The sequence below is a fragment of the Schistocerca nitens genome, chromosome 5 (genome assembly GCF_023898315.1).
Source record: "Schistocerca nitens isolate TAMUIC-IGC-003100 chromosome 5, iqSchNite1.1, whole genome shotgun sequence".
Classification (NCBI taxonomy): Eukaryota; Metazoa; Arthropoda; class Insecta; order Orthoptera; family Acrididae; genus Schistocerca; species Schistocerca nitens.
This window is the reverse complement of record NC_064618.1, coordinates 853,233,271-853,256,026: the sequence shown is the minus strand read 5'-3', so window position 1 is coordinate 853,256,026 and position 22,756 is coordinate 853,233,271. Positions and strand designations below refer to the sequence as shown.

At 42.8% G+C, this 22,756-nt stretch overlaps 1 protein-coding gene across 1 annotated transcript in view; it reads right to left on the bottom strand.

The window, feature by feature from the left end:
- Positions 1–878: 878 nt before the first annotated feature.
- LOC126259239 (autophagy-related protein 2 homolog A) overlaps positions 879–22,756 on the bottom strand; it is a 471,250-nt gene continuing 449,372 nt past the window's right edge. Inside the window, exon 37 of the mRNA XM_049955863.1 lies at positions 879–1,047. The gene's annotated coding sequence lies outside the window, so the exon portion shown is untranslated. The remainder of the gene's footprint in view (positions 1,048–22,756) is intronic.

Sequence of the window (22,756 nt, the reverse complement as noted above, 5' to 3'; positions counted from 1 at the left end):
TGCTTAGGAAGCTAAATTTGAAGCAGATACGCAAATTTTTGTTAAAATGGTATTATAAGATAAATGATTACATCGATACCAAGATTACAAGACCCATGATGTTTAAGCCATCTTATTACCCATTTGTATACCATGGACACCTTGGTGTCACAATTTCAAAAGTGGAACACAAAATAATTTTCAAATTTTCTGTTTTGGTACTCCAACAATATACAGCTGTATTGCATACTTAAAGCCAATGTTTTTTCAATTGTTGATTACAAAATATTTATTTATAAAGGCAAACTCTCTAACTTTTGATAAGTATCATTCCAGTAAAAAGTCACATCACCACTGGTGTGAACAGTGAAAATATAGTAAGTTTATAATATGGCCTTCCAATGTTCACAATAAATTGTAATTCTCTTTGCAATGACCAAGAATGATACCGACTGCATTCATTGTACTCCACCAACCAAGGGTAAAACTGCACTGGCATAACCACTTTGATCAAAAATATTGTCTTATTAAAACTGGCCTCCTTTATCAAACAATATGCCACACATTTAAACAAATTTTTTATTACAGGTCCCCAAATAAGATGAGAGAGATTTTAAAGATAGCAATGACTATATGATACTAATACATATAACAGGCATAAAACAGCATCAAGGAAGAAAGTAGACAAGAAATGGTTATAACACATATAAAAATGTTTATACAAATGATTATCAACAGTGTATGGGAATCAACGTGCAATAAATTATGACTTGCATGTTTCTTAGAATTTAAGTAAAAGAAATATCCCACAATTTTAAGGTTTAGGAAACCCAAATCAGGGTATTGTGCCTGAGTTACAGAATTAACAAACCACACATTTTATCACGAAGAAAATGATATCCAATTTTTCAGTTTTTATTATTGTACAAACTTTATGTAAGAAATCATTATACACAAATGAAAGATTTTTATAAAAATAATGCACATATCTTAAATATATGATCAGTCATACAAAGAAGACACTGCTATGGTAGATCCAGCATGGATGATGTCCACAGTGCTCTCAGCCTAAACAGAAACAAAAGTGAACCACTTAACATAGCATATAAATAACATGTTTTCTATTTTATGGAACAGCTATTACACAGCAACTAGCCTTTGCTAATTGGTACATGATTATTCTGATTATCATCCTATAAGATGCAGTCACTGTATGAAGAGTGTCTTTTTAATAAAGTATACAAAGTGACTGAATACAAAATGTGACTGAGTGCAGTACCCAGCTTGCTTAAGCATGTGCACATTCTGCAAACATGAAAAGCCAAAATCTCTCATATCATCACTGCCCTCTCCATCCCTCCTTCCCTCCCCCCCCCCCCCCCTCTGACTATGATTTACAATGGCTGTGGGGAAAAAATCCTCTCACATGTGAATTATGGCCAATGATTTTAGATGTCTGGGTAGAAGGCCATAGGCCATGATGAAGCTGAAATTCAGTATCAACTATGTCACATATGTTGTCCTTCTGCAGTGCAACAAGAGATGGCCATATTGATATGTGTGATAGTACAAAGAGTGGCAGGGTTAGCATTAAACCAGTTAACCCTTTCACGGGCCACACGGGATATACTTCCCACTAAATGTATTTCTGTATAGTGTTTAAGGGAATATGTGTTACCACTTCCGTGTGCTCCTGGCATCTAGTGGCAGTCCACTGTATCAGCTGTAGTTTCTGTTTGTTGTGAAATATAGCCTTCAGGATTGTAGGGAGTATATGTCCCACCAAACAATGGTGTTTTAATGTTTACTGGGTAGCATAAAATACTTACCATAAAATTAATCTGTCATTTGTGGTCCCTGGGGAGCATACCTACCACCAATTTAGAGGTATCCCACAGCTTTTAGGAATATGTCTTACCACTTCTGCCTATCTTGTGGCGGTACACTGCACCAGGTGTATGAAAACTGCTACAACAATCAGTTTTTGTTTGTCGTGGGATCACTACTGTTGTTGGAACACATTGCTTTGTTTCTGCAATATACATTATTGTGACCTCTATCATCTCATACCTTTATTGTGCGATAAAGTTTCAAGGATCGTTTTCCAATGTGGTAAGTAAACTTTAATATCGGTAACAAATATTTATTAAATACAGTAAAAGAAAACAGAAAATAAAAACAGAAAACACTATTCATTATTTTTTTACATGTAATGGCAACACACAACAACTCACAATAGGAAAGTGGAAAATCCAATTACCTTCACAATTTTAATACATCACAAAGGTGCCATGGTGATATACACTATGTGATCAAAAGTATCCAGACACCCCCAAAAACATATATGTTTCATATTAGGAGCATTGTGCTGCCACCTATGCCAGATACTCCATATCAGCGACCTCAGTAGCCATTAGACGTCATGAGAGAGCAGAATGGATCACTCTGCAGAACTCACACACTTCGAACGTGGTCAGGTGATTGGGTGTCACTTGAGTCATACATCTGTATGTGAGATTTCCACACTCCTCAACACCCCTAGGTCCACTGTTTCTGATGTGATAGTGAAGTGGAAACATGAAGGGACATGTACAGCACAAAAGTGTACAGGCCGACCTTGTCTGTTGACTGACAAGAGACCGCTGACTGTTGAAGAGGGTCGTAAAGTGTAAGAAGAAGACATCTATCCAGACCATCACACAGAAATTCCAAACTGCATCTGAACCCACTGCAAGAACTATGACAGTTATGCGGGAGGTGAGAAAACTTGGATTTCATGGTCGAGAGGCTGCTCATAAACCACAAATCAAACCGGTAAATGCCAAACGATGCCTTGCTTGGTGTAAGTAGCGTACACATTGACGATTGAACAGTGGAAACATGTTGTGTGGAGTGACAAATCAAGGTACACAATGTGGCGATCTGATGGCAGGGTGTGGGTATGGTAAATGCCTGGTGAACATCATCTGCCAGCATATGTAGTGCCAACAGTAAAATTCGGAGGCAGTGGTGTTATGATATGGTTGTGGTTTTCATGGAGGGAGCTTGCACCCCTTGTTGTTTTGTGTGGCACTATCACAGCACAGGCCTACATCGATGTTTTAAGCACCTTCTTGCTTTCCACTGTTGAAAAGCAATTCAGGGATGGTAATTGCATCTTTCAACAAGATCGGGCACCTGTTCATAATGCACGACCTGTGGCGGAGTGGTTACACGACAATAACATCCCTGTAATGGGCTGGCTGGCACAGAGTCCTGACCTGAACCCTATAGAATACCTTTGGGATGTTTTGGAATGCCGACTTTGTGTCAGGCCTCACCGACCAACATTGATACCTCTCCTCAGTGCAGCTCTCTGTGAAGAATAGGCTGCCAATCCCCTAGAAACCTTCCAGCACCTGATTGAACATATGCCTGTGAGAGTGGAAGCTGTCATCAAGGCTAAGGGTGGGCCAACACCATATTGAATTTCTGCATTAATGATGGAGGGCACCACGAACTTGTAAGTCATTTTCAGCCAGGTATCCGAATACTTTTGACATGGTCTTTAAATATGTCTGCTTGTGTCTGTGTATGTGTGGATGGATGTGTGTATGTGTGCGCGCGACTGTGTACCTGTCCTTTTTTCCCCCCTAAGGTAAGTCTTTCCGCTCCCGGGATTGGAATGACTCCTTACCCTCTCCCTTAAAACCCACATCCTTTCGTCTTTCCCTCTCCTTCCCCTCTTTCCTGATGAGGCAACAGCTTGTTGCGAAAGCTTGAATTTTGTGTGTATGTTTGTGTGTCTGTCGACCTGCCAGCACTTTCATTTGGTAAGTCACATCATCTTTGTTTTTAGATATATTATTCCTACGTGGAATGTTTCCCTCTCTCTCTCTCTCTCTCTCTCTCTCTCTCTATATATATATATATATATATATATATATATATATATATATACAAAGATGATGTGACTTACCAAACGAAAGCGCTGGCACGTCGATAGACACACAAACACAAACACACACAACATACACAAACATACACACAAAATTCAAGCTTTCGCAACAAACTGTTGCCTCATCAGGAAAGAGGGAAGGAGAGGGAAAGACGAAAGGATGTGGGTTTTAAGGGAGAGGGTAAGGAGTCATTCCAATCCCGGGAGCGGAAAGACTTACCTTAGGGGGAATAAGGACGGGTATACACTCGCGCACACACACACATATCCATCCACACATATACAGACACAAGCAGACATATTTAAAGACAAAGAGTGTTATATATACACTGAGTTGCTACACAAAATGTGCCTGTGAAAGTGTTAAGTATGTGAATGAAAATGTGTTGGAAATAGCCCTGTTAATGCAGCACTAGATATGATGAGAAATTTGAATTGTCAAAAATCAAAGTGAAAAGTGCATGCAATGGATTTCACAATGCAGTTTTGAGTAGCATCTTTTCTTGTGAGTCAGTTGTCACTTTTCGGATGCAGGAGACTAGAGACATTGATTTTATAGAGAATGCAAACCCTGAAAGTAATACTATACTAAAGAGAAATATGAAATATCCTCTTACTGTTCAGTGATTTCCTGTGAATAGCAGAAGAAAATATAAAATGATGTATTTATTTCAAAATAAGCAACAGGTAAACAACTAAATTGTTATTTCACTACTATAACTTAACTTTTCATCTGCAAATCAAATTAAATATAGAAGAAAGAGGTAATATGCCAAGCATCTCATTCAGTTGCAATCAGTGTTGCTCAAAGGGAGTGCTTAGATTCAGCATCAATGGGGTAATAGCAATTTATACAGACAAAAATGATTAAGAAATTGTTATTTAAATTCTTTAAGTTACAGTATCAAAAAAAAAATTCATTTATAAATTGAGTGACAAGCAACTAACAATTCTTTGTGCCATAACAATCTACAAATAACTTCAAATAATTATGTCTATGTGCTTTTCACAAATATACCAGTATTCTATTTCCTTTGAAATTTCTGCAAGCGCTAACATTTTTACAAGTGCAATACAGTGCCCGCTTCCAAGGCCGAGGTCACTAATGCACACTTGTATGGTGGCACTCAACCCAGGGAGCAGCTAGCTTGAATCCTAGTTATGGGAAAAATTTTACTGCCAATATTTGGCTGGCGAGGGGAGGAGGGGTGGTGGTGTAAAGTTTCCAATCACCAGACTTTGTGTTAACATCCTGGTTTAAATACTAAACCTAGCTGCAGTGTCTCATGAAGTGAGGGCATGTGATGCTCTTGGTGGTGATCTGTCTGGATGGGGATGTTAAGCTTTACACACCCAGGTGTGCACGTGCGCATGCGTGAACGCGCGCATGCGCTCACACACACACACACACACACACACACACACACACACACACACACACACACACACGTAGTGTTATAAATACTGTATGGAGAATGTTGCAAATAAATAAACAAAAAAAGAGTAATTCAGTGAATACTTTCTTTACCACAAGCCCTTACAACATTTTGAAGTCTGCAGAATGAATTTCCCACAAGGTGATTCTTGAATAATTATAGAATTCACCAGGAATGGCATAGAGAAAATGCACTCATAATCTCCATTGAAGTGATCAACATCTGGATTTTCTTAACAATGGTGCACCATGTAGCTCAGTGCACAAAATTATGGCTAACAGATTAAACAGTGTTTTCATTTCTAGTTATCTCACCAAGTACACAGGTAAAAACAAATCTTTTAACACCTTTTCTACCCTTGCATGATAACAACATAGATCACCTTCTACATCTACATCCATAAGCTGCACCACTGTGAAGTTCATCGCAGAGGGTACTGTGCACTGTGTCCTCATTAGTTCTATGGGAGTGATACATAAGGATTTGTAGCATACTCCTACATCCATAACTTAAAGCTGATTCTTGAAAATTTGCAAGCAGTCTTTCTCTGAACAGTATGCATCTATCCTTAAAGTACATGTCACTGCAGGATTTACAGCATTTCTGTAACACTCTGCCATGAGACAAACAAACCTGTGACCATTCGTGGTGCCCATCTTTGTACGTGTTTAAACATTCCCTCTTAGTCCTATTTCATACAGATTCCACACACTTGAGCAATATTCTAGGATTGGGTTGTGAGAATGTTTTGTAAGCAATTTCCTTCGCTAACTGACTGCATTTCTCTAGTATTCTGGCAATGAACCAATGTCTGCCACCTGCTTTATGTATGTGTACACTTCTATTTTTCTGAACACTTAGAGAAAGTTGACAATCTTCACACCACTTTGAAGTATTATCAAGATCCGCATGAATATCTGTGTAGCTTTTTCCACACATTACTTTGCTATAGACGACTGCAACTTGTGAGAATAGTCTGAAGTTACTATTAATATTTTCAGTAAGGTCCTTAACATACAACATGAACAATAAGGATTCCAGCACACTTCGATGGGGTACTCCTGAAGTTACTTCTTGATATGATGTCAATGGCTCTCCATCTAAGATAACACACTGTGCCCTCCCAACCAAAAAATCCTCAATCCAGTCACAGCTTTTGCTTGATATTCCATATAGTCAAACATTTGACAATATACCTTCATGTATTGAGTCAAACTCTCTTCAGAATTCAAGAAGTACTTCATCTACCTAATTGCCTTAACCCATGGCTTTCAGGATGTCTTGTGAGAAAAGCACAAGATTGGTTTCACATGACTAATGTTTTCAAAATCCATGCTGCTTGGCTTGGAGGAAGTTATCCTGTTTGAGATTCCTTATTATACACTCCTGGAAATTGAAATAAGAACACCGTGAATTCATTGTCCCAGGAAGGGGAAACTTTATTGACACATTCCTGGGGTCAGATACATCACATGACCACACTGACAGAACCACAGGCACATAGACACAGGCAACAGAGCATGCACAATGTCGGCACTAGTACAGTGTATATCCACCTTTCGCAGCAATGCAGGCTGCTATTCTCCCATGGAGACGATCGTAGAGATGCTGGATGTAGTCCTGTGGAACGGCTTGCCATGCCATTTCCACCTGGCGCCTCAGTTGGACCAGCGTTCGTGCTGGACGTGCAGACCGCGTGAGACGACGCTTCATCCAGTCCCAAACATGCTCAATGGGGGACAGATCCGGAGATCTTGCTGGCCAGGGTAGTTGACTTACACCTTCTAGAGCACGTTGGGTGGCACGGGATACATGCGGACGTGCATTGTCCTGTTGGAACAGCAAGTTCCCTTGCCGGTCTAGGAATGGTAGAACGATGGGTTCGATGACGGTTTGGATGTACCGTGCACTATTCAGTGTCCCCTTGACGATCACCAGTGGTGTACGGCCAGTGTAGGAGATCGCTCCCCACACCATGATGCCGGGTGTTGGCCCTGTGTGCCTCGGTCGTATGCAGTCCTGATTGTGGCGCTCACCTGCACGGCGCCAAACACGCATACGACCATCATTGGCACCGAGGCAGAAGCGACTCTCATCGCTGAAGACGACACGTCTCCATTCGTCCCTCCATTCACGCCTGTCGCGACACCACTGGAGGCGGGCTGCACGATGTTGGGGCGTGAGCGGAAGACGGCCTAACGGTGTGCGGGACCGTAGCCCAGCTTCATGGAGACGGTCGCGAATGGTCCTCGCCGATACCCCAGGAGCAACAGTGTCCCTAATTTGCTGGGAAGTGGCGGTGCGGTCCCCTACGGCACTGCGTAGGATCCTACGGTCTTGGCGTGCATCCGTGCGTCGCTGCGGTCCGGTCCCAGGTCGACGGGCACGTGCACCTTCCGCCGACCACTGGCGACAACATCGATGTACTGTGGAGACCTCACGCCCCACGTGTTGAGCAATTCGGCGGTACGTCCACCCGGCCTCCCGCATGCCCACTATACGCCCTCGCTCAAAGTCCGTCAACTGCACATACGGTTCACGTCCACGCTGTCGCGGCATGCTACCAGTGTTAAAGACTGCGATGGAGCTTCGTATGCCACGGCAAACTGGCTGACACTGACGGCGGCGGTGCACAAATGCTGCGCAGCTAGCGCCATTCGACGGCCAACACCGCGGTTCCTGGTGTGTCCGCTGTGCCGTGCGTGTGATCATTGCTTGTACAGCCCTCTCGCAGTGTCCGGAGCAAGTATGGTGGGTCTGACACACCGGTGTCAATGTGTTCTTTTTTCCATTTCCAGGAGTGTATTTGAGATCAGAGTATATACTAAGACTCTGAAACAAATGGTTATCAGATAAACTGGGTGCTAATTTTGTACTCACTTCTGCTCTTCTTCTTGTAGACGGGTGTCTCCAGAGCTTTCTTCAAACTAATAGGCATGGTTTCTTGTTTGAGTAATCTACAATATATTATGTTTAAAAAAAATACGCTAACTCGACCACACATTTCTCATAGAATCTGACAGAGATTACATCAGGTCCTGGAGCTCTGTTCAGCTTTAGTGATTTCAGCTGTTGCTCAACATCACTGACACTAGTCTCTATTGATGATCTTTGCAGTGGTATGAAAATTAAATTAGGGGAGAACACATGGATTTTCCAATGTTAAGAAACATCTGGAAATGAGAGTCCAGTATTTCTGATTTTGCTTTACTACCCTCAATCTGAGTTCCTGTCTTGTCCTTGAGTGTCTGGACACTCAATTTGGCATCAATAACAGCTTTTATGTATGGTTAGAATTTATATGGGATTTACGAGAGATCTTTCAATAATATTCTGCTAAGGTAGTCATTAAAGGCTTCGCACATTGCTCTGCTGATAGTAATACACATTTCAGTTACCATCTCTTCCACTACAGCCTTATGCTTTCTAGTATACCTATTATGTGGCACTCTATTTCTTAATCATAACTGTATACCATGAAGACTACATCCCATCATGAGCTGTTTTATGAGGTATACAGCTTGATCAGAAACAATCTGAGGAGCTCGTACAGCTGTTGCAGGATAGGTTGTGCTGAGAAATAATAATAATTCAATACGTTGCACTGTTTCTGAGTTAATTTGCATTGAAGTTAGGCAATTAGGCCATTGCGCATGCAAATTCAAGCAGCCTACCAGATACAAATAGTTTTAGTTGTTCTCATAGCGCAGGTGTTCCTGACTGTGAGTGACTTCTCAGCTTCTGGCTCAATTTTGATCCTTACTCAGGGTTGTCACAAGTTTCCCCATGTGAAATTCCCAGATATTTCGCTGATTTTTGTATCACTTTCTTGTTCAGTTTTAGGAAATCAAATGAAGAACACACCTGGCAACACCATCTCTGGAGTGCCGCTTCACTCTGCGTGCACAACAAACTGATTGACTAACTTCAATGATAATTAACTTGGAAATTGTGCAACATAACAAATCTTTTTCTTGACAATTATTTCTCAGCACAGCCTACCGTGCAATATCGTTACAAGCTTTTCTGATTGTGACCACCCTGCATGTTGGTCCAGCATGTTGTTACCTACTTTTTTAAACTTAAGCCCCAACATTAGCAACTTCAACAGCAAACAGTTTCAAGCAGATATACATTCGTCATCAACGGATCAACTGATCAAAAGTAAAATAAACTTGATAGCTGTCATGCTGAAGTAACAGCTTACATTGCACACTGAAACACAAAAATATTATTTAATATCAGCTGAATTGGATGGAGATGCTTCAACTTTCAGTTGGGTCCAGTAAAATGCAGAAGAAGAATATCTCCGAACATCAAAACAGCGTAAGCTCTGTAACCATTGAATCAGAATTAAAGACTTTTCTGTGTGCAGACAGACTAAATTAACCTGCAGTTCATAGACAGGGAGCCCCAGAGGCAGCAGTCATGTATGAGTGAGTTGTGCTTGTGTGCATGTGTTTTCTACTTTTAGAAGATGGCCTTTACACTGACGGCTTAAATGTACAGTATAGCAGTCTTTTCAACGTGCCTGTCTATAAGTTAACATCTCCTCTATATGGTGAGTAACAGTCAACCCTTTTCATAATATTGGCACATCAGAGTAAGTAATATAGTGTAATTTATGAAAATCTGTATATTTTATTTTACACACTTTTCTCAAAATTACATAATATTTTTGGTATGAATTCTTTAGAAATCTTACCTTACTACTGATTGAAGTGATGAACATTGAGGATAATACTGTTTTAGAAGTTTTTGTTGATATGGTACACCCAAAAACAAGTGCAATGACACTAGAAATTTCTCACACTCATACTGTGTGTCACTTTTATTCTTCCTTGCTTTGCACACTACACAATTTCTGGAGGGTGAGACTGGGAGGGGGGAGGGGGAGAGGAGACAAACCAATAAAATGTGTCCAATTTGCTGCTTGCAGTCCGACAGGAGAAATTCCATACTGGGAGCTCTCTCTGTCTATTGTTGTCTGCTCTAGTATGTCCTCAGCTACCTGAATTTTAACTGATTGAAACAAAAAGTTTCTCCTGTCAATCTGTTTAGTAGGACATAATAGAGGGAAACATTCCACATGGGAAAAATATATCTAAAAACAAAGATGATGTAACTTACCAAACGAAAGCATTGGCATATTGACAGACACACAAACAAACACACACACAAAATTCAAGCTTTCGCAATCAACGGTTGCTTCATCAGGAAAGAGGGAAGGAGAGGGAAAGACGAAAGGATGTGGGTTTTAAGGGAGAGGGTAAGGAGTCATTCCAATCCCGGGAGTGGAAAGACTTACCTTAGGGGGGGAAAAGGACAGGTATACACTCGCACACACACACATATCCATCCGCAAATATACAGACACAAGCAAACATTTGTAAAGGCAAAGAGTTTAGGCAGAGATGTCAGTTGAGGCGGAAGTACTGAGGCAAAGATGTTGTTGAATGACAGGTGAGGTATGACCGGTGGCAACTTGAAATTAGCGGAGGTTGAGGCCTGGTGGGTAACGGGAAGAGACGATATACTGAAGGGTGAGTTCCCATCTCCGGAGTTCTGACAGGTTGGTGTTGGTGCGAAGTATCCAGATAACCCGGATGGTGTAACACTGTGCCAAGATGTGCTGGTCGTGCACCAAGGCATGTTTAGCCGCAGGGTGATCCTCATTACCAACAAACACTGTCTGCCTGTGTCCATTCATGCGAATGGACAGTTTGTTGCTGGTCATTCCCACATAGAAAGCTTCACAGCGTAGGCAGGTCAGTTTGTAAATCACGTGGGTGCTTTCACACGTGGCTCCGCCTTTGATCGTGTACACCTTCTGGGTTACAGGACTGGAGTAGGTGGTGGTGGGAGGGTGCATGGGACAAGTTTTACACCGGGGGCAGTTACAAGGGTAGGAGCCAGAGAGTAGGGAAGGTGGTTTGGGGATTTCATAGGGATGAACCAAGAGGTCACGAAGGTTAGGTGGACAGCGGAAAGACACTCTTGGTGGAGTGGGGAGGATTTCATGAAGGATGGATCTCATTTCAGGACAGGATTTGAGGAACTCGTATCCCAGCTGGAGAGCCACATTCAGAGTCTGATCCAGTCCCGGAAAGTATCCTGTCACAAGTGGGGCACTTTTGGGGTTCTTCTGTGGGAGGTTCTGGGTTTGAGGGGATGAGGAAGTGGCTCTGGTTATTTGCTTCTGTACCAGGTTGGGATGGTAGCTGCGGGATGCGAAAGTTGTTTTCAGGTTCGTGGTGTAATGGTTCAGGGATTCCGGACTGGAACAGATTTGTTTGCCACGAAGACCTAGGCTGTAGGGAAGGGACCGTTTGATGTGGAATGGGTGGCAGCTGTCATAATGGAGGTAATGTTGCTTGTTGGTGGGTTTGATGTGGATGGATGTGTGAAGCTGGCCATTGGACAGATGGAGGTCAACGTCAAAGAAAGTGGCATGGGATTTGGAGTAGGACCAGGTGAATCTGATGGAACCAAAGGAGTTGAGGTTGGAGAGGAAATTCTGGAGTTCTTCTTTACCGTGAGTCCAGATCATGAAGATGTCATCAATAAATCTGTACCAAACTTTGGGTTGGCAGGCCTGGGTAACCAAGAAGGCTTCCTCTAAGTGACCCATAAATAGGTTGGTGTACAGGGGGGCCATCCTGGTACCCATGGCTGTACCCTTTAATTGTTGGATGTCTGGCCTTCAAAAGTGAAGAAGTTGTGAGTCAGGATGAAGCTGGCTAAGGTAATGAGGAAAGAGGTTTTAGGTAGAGTGGCAGGTGATCGGTGTGAAAGGAAGTGCTCCATCGCAGCGAGGCCCTGGATGTGCGGAATATTTGTGTTGCTGCCGCTCATACCTCACCTGTCATTCAACAACATCTTTGCCTCTGTACTTCCGCCTCGACTGACATCTCTGCCCAAACTCTTTGCCTTTACAAATGTCTGCTTGTGTCTGTATATGTGTGGATGGATATGTGTGTGTGTGCGAGTGTATACCAGTCCTTTTTTCCCCCTAAGGTAAGTCTTTCCGCTCCCGGGATTGGAATGACTCCTTACCCTCTCCCTTAAAACCCACATCCTTTAGTCTTTCCCTCTCCTTCCCTATTTCCTGATAAAGCAACCGTTGGTTGTGGAAGCTTGAATTTTGTGTGTGTGTGTTTGTGTTTGTCTGTGTGTCTATCAACATGCCAAGGCTTTCATTTGGTAAGTTACATCATCTTTGTTTTTAGATATGTTTAGTAGGACTTATGCATAGACCATCCCTATGTCCACGAGGTAAATGAAAATGTTCTTATATCCGTTGGTGTATGTTTTCATGGGAGGCAAGGAAGATGAATAACAGCTGGGTCACTGAATTATTGTATTGTACAATAGCTTGGTGCATCTGGACTGAGATTTGTTTTCCCATTCAGTTTTTCTTGTTGCTGCCATACTGGCATCTGTACGGACAGTGGATAAAATATTTAAACTCCAGGTAGGAATATCAGCAATGTAGGAAAAGACACACTGCTACTTACTGCAAAGAAGACATGTCAAGTTGCAGACAAGCACGACTGACACTCACATATAGGTTTCGGCCACAGCCTTCATCAGTAAAGAGAGACACACAGGGATGCAACCAGCAATCTGGAGGGGAAGGGGAAGGTGAAGGGTAAGGGATGGTAGTGTACAAGTGGGATGAAAAGTGAATGCTGTCTGGTGGAGTGTGCTGGGAGTAGACTCCAACAGGCACAGCATCAGGAGATTATGGGGCAGAGAGGTGGGGAAAAAAAGAACAAAAAATGAGAGGAATGGGGAAAGACAGGTGAATGCATTGGCAGAGGGCTGCAAATAAACAAAGAGAGAGATGAGAATGGGGAGGAGGTGGGTGGGGACAGTATGTTACCACCGTAGGTTGAGGCCGTGATAATTACGGGAGCAGAGAATGTGTTGTAAGGATAACTTCCATCTGCGCAATTCAGAAAAGCTGGTGGTGGTGGGAAGGATCGATATGGCTCAGGTAGTGAAGCAGCCACTGAAATCAAGTGTGTTATGTTCAGCTGCATGTCGTGCCACAGGGGGGTCTACTTTGCTCTTAACCACAGTTTGGTGGTGGCCGTTCATCCTAGTTGACAGCTGTGCGGTAATAGCAGCAAAACTTGTAAATGACACGGCTGTTTTCACAGGTAGCCCAGCACCTGATGGAGTAGGGCAAAGCTGTGACAGGACTGGAATAGGAAGTGCTGGGTCGGTGGATTGGGCAGGATTTGCACCTAGGTCTTCCACAGGGATATGATCCTTGCGGCAAGGGGTTGGGATTGGGAGTGGCACAGAAATGGGCTAGGATGTTGTGGAGGTTGGGTGGCCGACAGAACACCACTTTAGGAGGGGTGGACAGTATCTTGGGTAGGATGTCCCTCATTTCAGGGCATGATGACAAGTAATCAAAGCCCTGGTGAAGGATATGTTTCCGTTGTTCCAGTCCAGGGTGGTACTGGGCAAAGAAGGGGACACTCCTTTGTGGCTGGTTTTTGGGGTGGTGGGAGGATTATGGTTGTTACAGGAAATGGCATGGGAGATATGTTTGCAGACTAGGTCTAGGGGATAGTGTGTGTATGTGAAGGCCTTGGTGAGACACTCAGCATACTGAGCAAGGGAGTTTTTCTCACAGAAGATATGCTGATCCCCGGTAGCCAAGCTATATGTGAGGGATTTTTTGGAGTGAAAGGGATGACAGTGGTCAAAATACAGGTACTAGTGGTGGCTGGTGGGTTTAATGTTGACAGAGGTATGGATGGAGCCATCAGAGAGGAGGAGGTCAACATCTCGGAAGGCGGCACCTGGGTTGTGGACGACCACATGAAGCAGATGGGAGAGAAGGTGTTGAGGTTGTCTTGGCCCTGAGTCCAGATCATGAAGATATCATCAATGAACCTGAACCATACTAGGGGTTTGATGTTTTGGGAGGCTAGGAAGGATTCCTCTAGATAGCCCACAAGAAGGTTGGCACAGAACAGTGCCATGCGGGTGCCGCAGATTTGTTCATATACTGTCCCTTCAAATGAGAAGTAGTTGAGGGTTAGGATAAAGTTAGTAAGCCATATGAGGAATGAGATCATGGGTTTGGAGTCTGAAGGACGTAAGGGAATGTAGTGTTCAATAGTGATAAGACCATGGGCATGAGGGATGTTGGTCTATATGGAGGTGGCGTCAACAGTGACGAGTAGGGATCCAAGAGGTGAAGGGGTGGGGATGGTGGAGGGGCGATCAAGGAAGTGGTTGGTGTTTTTGATGTGGGAGGCTAGTTTATGGGCAATTGTTCAGAGGTGTCAATTAATGAGTGTCAAAATTCTTTCAGTGGGGGCACAATAACTAGCCACAAGGGGGCATCCAAAATTGTTGATTTTGTGGATTTTGGGGAGCATGTAAAAGTTAGGTGTGCAGGGTGTCATAAGAGTGAGGAGAGAAATGGATTCATGGGAGATGTTCTGGGAAGTGCCTAAGGGCTTAAGCAGAGATTGGAGTTTTTATTGGACTTCTGGGATGGGATCACTCTGGCAAAGTCTATAGGTGGAGGAGTCAGACAATTGGGGGGAGACCATCTAACAGGTACTTACGGCAGTTCATCACAACAGTGACCTTTATCTGCAGGTAGGATGATTAGGTCAGGATTTTTTTGAGGTTGTGTATGGTTGTTCCTTCTTTTACTGAAACGTTGGTGTTTTGAGGAAGGGACCTGGGGAAAGATGGTGAGGCTAAGTTGGAGGTAAGGAATTCCTGGAAGGTGACCAGCAGGTGGTTAGGTGGGAGGGGAGGAGGATAACAGTTGGATGGTGATATGAACTGGAAGAGGCAGGGTTCTTTGTTGGAATTAGTTTTGGTTGGAGAGCTTAGCAGCATAGAAGTGTTCTCATTGCGGTGATCGGGAGAAGGAGAGTAGGTCTTTGACAAGTCCAGCATGGTTAAATTTGGGTGTGAGGCTAAAGGTGGGGCCTTCAGATAGGACTCAAATTTCTGTCGAGCTAAGGGCTTTGATGGAAAGGTTAAAAACAGTGTTATGGGAATGTTTTGGCTCTGGATTTGGTGGAGGATTGGTAGTGAATTTTGGGGGATGTAGAAAGCTGAAAATGTCAGCTAGGCAGGGTGTAGCTGCTCTGAGGGGTGGACGAGGAGGAACACTGGGGGTATGATAGGGGTTGGATACTAGTGACCTGACGCAGCCGTAGGATGTCAGCAGTTGGCTAATTTATGGAGGTGGTGTCTGGAATGCTCCTCCAGGTGCTGGAAAGCAAGGGGAATGGGAAAGGATCGTTGTGTGTGGGTGATGAGAGAGAACAACACTGACTTGTGGAGTGTGCAGGGACTAGACTCCAACAGGTGCAGTGTTAGGGGGTTATGGGGCTGGGAAGTGGGGGAAAAAGGAACAAAAAGTGAGAGGAGGGGGAAAGAAGAGTGAATGTGATAGCAGAGGGCTGCAAATTAACAAGGTGGGAGATAAGAATGGGGAGGAGATGATAGGACGTAGCAGGTGGAGGGTGTGGGGACAGTATGTTACTGGCCTAGATTGAAGCCAGGATAATTATAGGAGCAGAGAATGTGTTGTAAGGATAACTCCCATCTGCACAATTCAAAAAAGCTGGTGGTGGAGGGAAGGATCCAGACAGCTTGGATAGTGAAGCAGCTGTTGAAATCAAATGTGTTATCCTCAGCTGCATGTTGTACCACAGGGGGGGGGGGGGGGGGTGTCGTCTACTTTGCTCTTGGCCACAGCTTGGTGGTGGCTGTTCATTCTAGTGGGCAGCTGGTTGGTAGTGATACCAATATAAAATGCTGTGCAATGATTGTAGCAGAGCTGGTAAATGACATGGCTGCTTTCACACGTGGCCCAGCCCCTGATGGGGCAGGATAAACCTGTGACAGGACTGAAATAGAAATTGCTGGGTGGTTGGCTTGGGCAGGTTTTGCACCTGGGTCTTCCACAGGGATATGATACTTCCCCATAACACTGTTGTTAACCTTTCCACCAAAACCCTCAGCCCAACAGAAGTTTCTGTCCTATCCAAAGACCTCACCTTTAGCCCTAGACACAAATTTAACAATGCTGGATTTGTCAAAGACCTACTCTCCTTCTCCTGATCCCTGCAATGAAAGCAATTGTTTGCCACTAATCCTTCCAACCAAAACAACCCTAATTCCAACACTGAACTCTACCTTTTCCAGTTTGTACCATCTAACCACCTGCTGGTCACCTTCCAGGAATTCCTTACTCTAACTTGGCCTCACCATTCTTCCCCAGGTCCCTTCCTCAGAACACCAACCTCTCAGTATAAGAAAAGAACAGCCATACACAACCTCAAATCAAATCCTGATCTAATCATCCTACTTGCAGATAAAGGTTCCACCACTGTTGTGATGAACTGCAGAGGCTACATGGCAGAAGGCCTCCCCCAATTGTCTGACTCCTCCACCTATAAACTTTGCTAGAGTGATCCCACCCCAGAAGCCCAAAAAACTCCAATCCCTACTTAAGGCCTTCGGCCCTTCCCAGAGCATCTCCCGTGAATCCATTTCTCTCCTCACTCCTATGACACCCCACACACCTACCTTTTACATGCTCCCCAAAATCCGCAAACTTAACAATCCTGGACGACCCATTGTGGCTAGTTATTGTGTGCCACTGAAAGAATTTTGGCACTCACTGACCAACACCTCCAACCAATTGCCTGTAATACAGCCTCCTATGTCAAACACACCTACCACTTCCTTCACCAACTCCCCACCACCCCTACCCTTTCGCCTCCTGGATCCCTATTCATCACTGTTTATGCCACCTCCCTATACACCAACATCCCTCATGCCCCATGGTCTTACCACTATTGAACGCGACCTTTCCCAATGTCCATCAGATCCCAAACTCACTACCTCATTCCTCACACTCATTACTAACTTTATCCTTACCTACAACTGCTTCTCATTTGAAGGGACAGTAAATGAACAAATCTGTGGCATAGCCATGGGCACCTGCATGGCACTCTCCTATGCCAGCCTTTATGGTACCCTCCTATGCCAACGTTTTTACAGGCCATCTAGAGGAGACCTTCCTAGCCTCCCAAAATGTCAAACCCCTACTCTGGTTCAGGTTCATAGATGATATATTCATGATCTGGATTCAGGGCCAAGACACCTTGTCTTCATTCCTTCATAACCGTGCTCCTCCTCTCTGATGGCTCCATCCACACCTCTGTCAGCATTAAACGCTTCAACCACCACTAGTACCTGTATTTTGACAGCTGTCATCCCTTTCACTCCAAAAAATCCCTCCCACATAGCCTGACTACGCAGGAACAGTGTATATGCAGTAGCAAAACTTCCCTTGCTCAGTATGCTGAGGGTCTCACCAAGGCCTCCACAGACAGGCACTATACCCCAGACCATAATTCTCCCACTACCCCCAAAAACCAGCCACAAAGGAGTGTCCCCTTCATTGCCCAGTACCACCCCAGGTTGGGACAATGGAACCAATTTCCATCCACCGGGTTTTTACTACCTATAATTGTGCCCTGAAATGAGGGACATCCTACCTGAGATACTTCCCACCCTTCTTAAAGTGGTGTTCCAACACCCATCCAACCTCCACAACATCCTAGTCCGTCCCTATGCCACTCCCAATTCCAACCCCTTGCCACAAGAATCATATCCCTGTGGAAGACCCAGGTGCAAACCAATCCACCCACCCAGTATTTCCTATCCCAGTCCTGTCATAGGTTTATACTAGCCTAGACCAATGCAGACCCCACTATTGCACAACATGCAGCTGAGCATAACACACTTGATTTCAATGGCTGCTTCACTGTCCGAGCCACCTGGATCCTTCCCTCCACCACCAGCTTTTCTGAAATGCGCAGATTGGAGCTATCCTTACAAGACATTCTCTGCTCCTATAATTATCCTCACCTCAACCTACGGCAACATACTGTCCTCATACCCTACACACACTATGTCCTATCATCATCTCCCCATTCTCGTCTCCCACCTTGTTTATTTACAGCCCTCTGCCAACACATTCACCCGTCTTTCCCTCACCTCTCATTTTTGTTCCTTTTTTCTCCACCTCTCTGCCCCATAACCTCCTGACAATGCACCTGTTGGAGTCTAGTCCCTGCACGCTCCACCAGACAGCGTTCTTCTCTCTCACCACCCACTCACTACTATACTTTCCTGTTCTCCTTCTCCACTCCCTCCAGATCACTGCTTGTATTCCACATGATGTTGCATTTTGGCCCAAGGTGCTGTAGTTGGTGGATATAGTGTGTGTGTGTGTGTGTGTGTGTGTGTGTGTGTGATGTTGCATTTTGGCCCAAGGTGCTGGAGTTGGTGGATATAGTGTGTGTGTGTGTGTTTTTACCAATGAAGGCTGTGGCTGAATGCTACATGTATCTTTTAATTGTGCCTGTCTGCTACTTTATGTGCCTTTTTTACAGTAATTAGCATTCTATATTTTCCTAACTTGTTGGATAGAATATTTACTTCTTTTTTATCCATCCACTTCAGTGCCATGAACCTGGGTGAAAATAACACAAGCACCTCTTCGTAAAGTTTTGATTTTAGTGACTGGTCTGGCATATTTCACCTTATGGATCTAATTTTCCCTTTGGCACTTGTGCCGCTTTCAGTGAGTGTTACAAAACAATGATGGGGAAGTGTACCAGTTGTCAACATATACTTTATGACCACTGCCCAAATACAGTTGTGTGAAGTCTATAAAGACAACTTCACTAACTGGGATTTCTTTATTGCTTGGCTCAGATTTTTTCCCCTGTATAAATATCAAATCCTGAACAGTAGCCAGTATTTGATTCACAAATTTTGGAGATTTTTATTCTGAAATGTGCCCTGTATTGGAGCTTGAATTGGATGTGGCAGTGTCTACCTCTGAATTTCATGAGGTTTTCATCAATTGCAGTATCTTCTTCAGGATCACAAACACTTTGGAAACTTTGTTTGCTATGTTGCCAGGCTGCAACTTGTTCAGACAGATTGCACGGTCAGCAATTTCATTATTTACAAAATGAAGGAAGCTAGAAATATCTAAGGATCTACTATACAGCATGATGTTAGAAAAGAAAAAGTACAAATTGATTTTTTTATGGACCAGTATGACTGAATTGTTGGCTTCTTAACCTGTACCATAAGAATACATAAAACAAAATATGCTTGAATTTCATCAGATGTAGTAGGAAACCAAGCTCTGTTTGATTTTGAAGGTGTTTATACCAATCTGTTGCATATCTATTTGTTTCTACTGCTACATCCTCCCCTGACAGACACATGAAGCATTTTTCTGCACATTTCTAAGGGGGTTAGTTGTTAACGGAGTTGTCTTTGAACACTAGGACTGATGCCACTAGAACCAGAAGATGAAAGCTTGAAAGGTTTATCATGACTTATTCCCCATTTCCATTCTTCTACCTTCTGTTTTTTAGCAACGCACAGCTGTTGCTGCAACATAGCTATCACTATCTGTTTCACTTTCCTCACAGTCTTCACTAGTATCATTTACCTCATTGTCTTTATTATCAGAACTGTGAAAAATATCACTTACAGAAATGTGACTGTCACTTTTATTCAACAGACTTTTGATTTCCTCAGCTGAGAGAAACTTTTAACTGTGCGGTATTGCTTGCTACTGTACATCTGGTGAAAAATCCTGAAAATGATTGCTTACCAACTTGCAAAATATCAAAATAAGTTGAGTATGTTACACACCACTAAATAGATCAATTTCTCAGCTTTATAATGGTATATAATATGTCATGCCATATGTTGACAGAAAAAAACAAACACTAAGAAGACGCTATAGCTGCTTGGACCATCTCATAGCCAGCAATGTAATATCAGTCTTGAAACAAGCAGCCACTTGTGAGCCTGCTGTATAAGCTAATGGGTTAATAAGAGCTCTCCAAAATACGTATAATTGTTCAAAGTCAAGAATAAAACTTCGTAGACTGTCTCAAAGGTTTCCTATCAACAACTGTTTGTGTCAATGCTTTCGTGTTACCTGCCCAGGTTTAAAATATGTGTAGCAAAAGCTGCAAGTCAATGGAAAGAAAATTCAGAGGAATGGTAGATATTGATGAAACCTGTTTGTATACAATGCACTTTGTGGACTGTGAAGTTGTGATTGCCAACAAAAAAGATGATTTACAATATATGGCATGGAAACTACAGGAAGAGCATAAACAATGGAGCTTAGAACATAATATCCAGAAAACAAAATACCACACTACAGGGACAGAACCATCCAGCATCCAACTCAATACAGAAGAAATTCCAGCTTCCTGTAGTTACACACATGTTGAAGTAGAATTTGACACCAAAGCTAAGGATGATCAAGAACTTACACAGTGAATAACTGTGACTAGAAAAGTGACTCTTGTTTGCAGTTCTCTAGAGTTGAAAAACAGGAAAGAAATAAAAATACATTATCTATGACACTCTAATTAAAAGCTCCTTGTTGTGTGGGTCAGAGAAATGGAGAGTTACTCAGAATAACAAGATGAAGTTGGAGGCCACCAAAATGAATGTGTTCAGACAGTCATTGGTAATATCAAGAAGAGAGAAACTACCTAACAAAGGTGTATGATTACAAATGGCAGTAGAAAGATCACTAACAACTGACACTGAACATAAACAATTAATGTGGCATGGTCTTGTACAATGGATGGATGAATCTAGGTTATCTAAAAAGACTATGCTGACACGCCGAGTGGCTGCATGGTTTGAGGTGCCACTTCGCGGATTGCGCGGTCCCTCCCGCCGGAGGTTCGAGTCCTCCCTTGGGCATCAGTGTGTATGTGTTGTTCTTAGCATAAGTTAGTTTAAGGTAGTTTAAGTAGTGTATACGTCTAGGGACCAAAGACCTCAGCAGTTTGTTCCCTTAGGAATTCGCACAAATTTGAACAAGACTATGCTGTGGATACCACTGACAGCAGAGAATGTGGAAGACTGAGGAAAACTTGTAGAAGCAGTGAGATTAAGAGATCAATGGAATGATAGAACAATGGAAATCTAAACATGTGAACAAGTGTTCCACGGATATAGAATAAACTCTATGGCAGTGGATGAGGAAATATGTGGAATTACACATGTTCAGACAATCAAACATATTGTTGGTAACTAACTACAGGTATGCCTTTATGTTACAGTGTAGAAAGTAAGCAGTTAAAAATGTGGCATATGTGTATCTTATTCACAGATGTTTCTTCAGTTGTGTTATTCAGCATTGCTAGTGATGCAACCTCACATTGGTTATAATTTATTTTTGTGGAACTGCTGTAACGTGTATAGGTTGGTTATGGCCTAATGCCAACAATTAAATTATCCAGATATAAAATCTTTTATACTTGTACATTTGTGGCTACTTTACAGTATGAAAAGTAAACGTTTCTGGTCCATAATATATAATACAGTGACTAATGTCTTACAAGTTGTTTAGAATGTCATGAGAGAGAGAGAGAGAGAGAGAGAGAGAGAGGGGTGTGGATTGTATTTGTCAGTTTCCACAAAGTGTTTCACCCTCAATCAGGAAACAATAACTCCTCTAGTAAAAACATCATCAACCTAAATGTTAGTCTCAGTGCCACAGTGCTAGTCACAGTCCTATTGGAGATGGTGTGCCATTGCCTTCCTCCTACACCTGAATCTACTTATCCAGCTAGTTGTAAGGGGGCACAAAGTTTAATGTGGACTTCAAATCCTAGTGTGAGTTGGCATTTTTCACATTAACAAATAATTGTCACAAGTGACACAACATGTCGTTGGACTGATCGGGGATTGAACCCTGGACCTTTGAATTGGCAATCTTCTTCTTCTTCTTCTTCTTCTTCTTCTTCTGCACTCCAGTGATAGGCTTAGGGCCTGTTCCAGCCTCACTATCTCTTCCTTGGTCATCCAATACTTCTCTTGCGTCATGTTTTATAATCCACTGCTAGTTTTGGAAGTATTTGTGTGGCACACGAAATACATGTCCTCTCCAGTTTTCTTTGCACTGAATTGTCTTTTGGGTTATTAATGTATCACTGACAAAGATGTCAACAAAGACAGAGCACTAAATTAGATTTGAAAAGGATGGGGAACGACACTAGCCATGTTCTTTATATAAAAAAATAAAAATAAAAAAAATCGAACATATTGTACCATTTTTCAACATCGAATACTTCTCTTGGTCAGCAAATCCTATGGAGGTTTCTGGATGTTTTGTAAGTCTCACTTCTAGAACTGTTTCTCTGGTGTTTTTACCATTCCTAAAGTCAAACTGGTCATCATCTAAGATATCACCAATTTTCTTTTCCACTTTTCTGTATACTATTCCTGTCAGCAACTTTAGATGCAATTGATTTTGCGATAATTCTTCACATTTATCTGC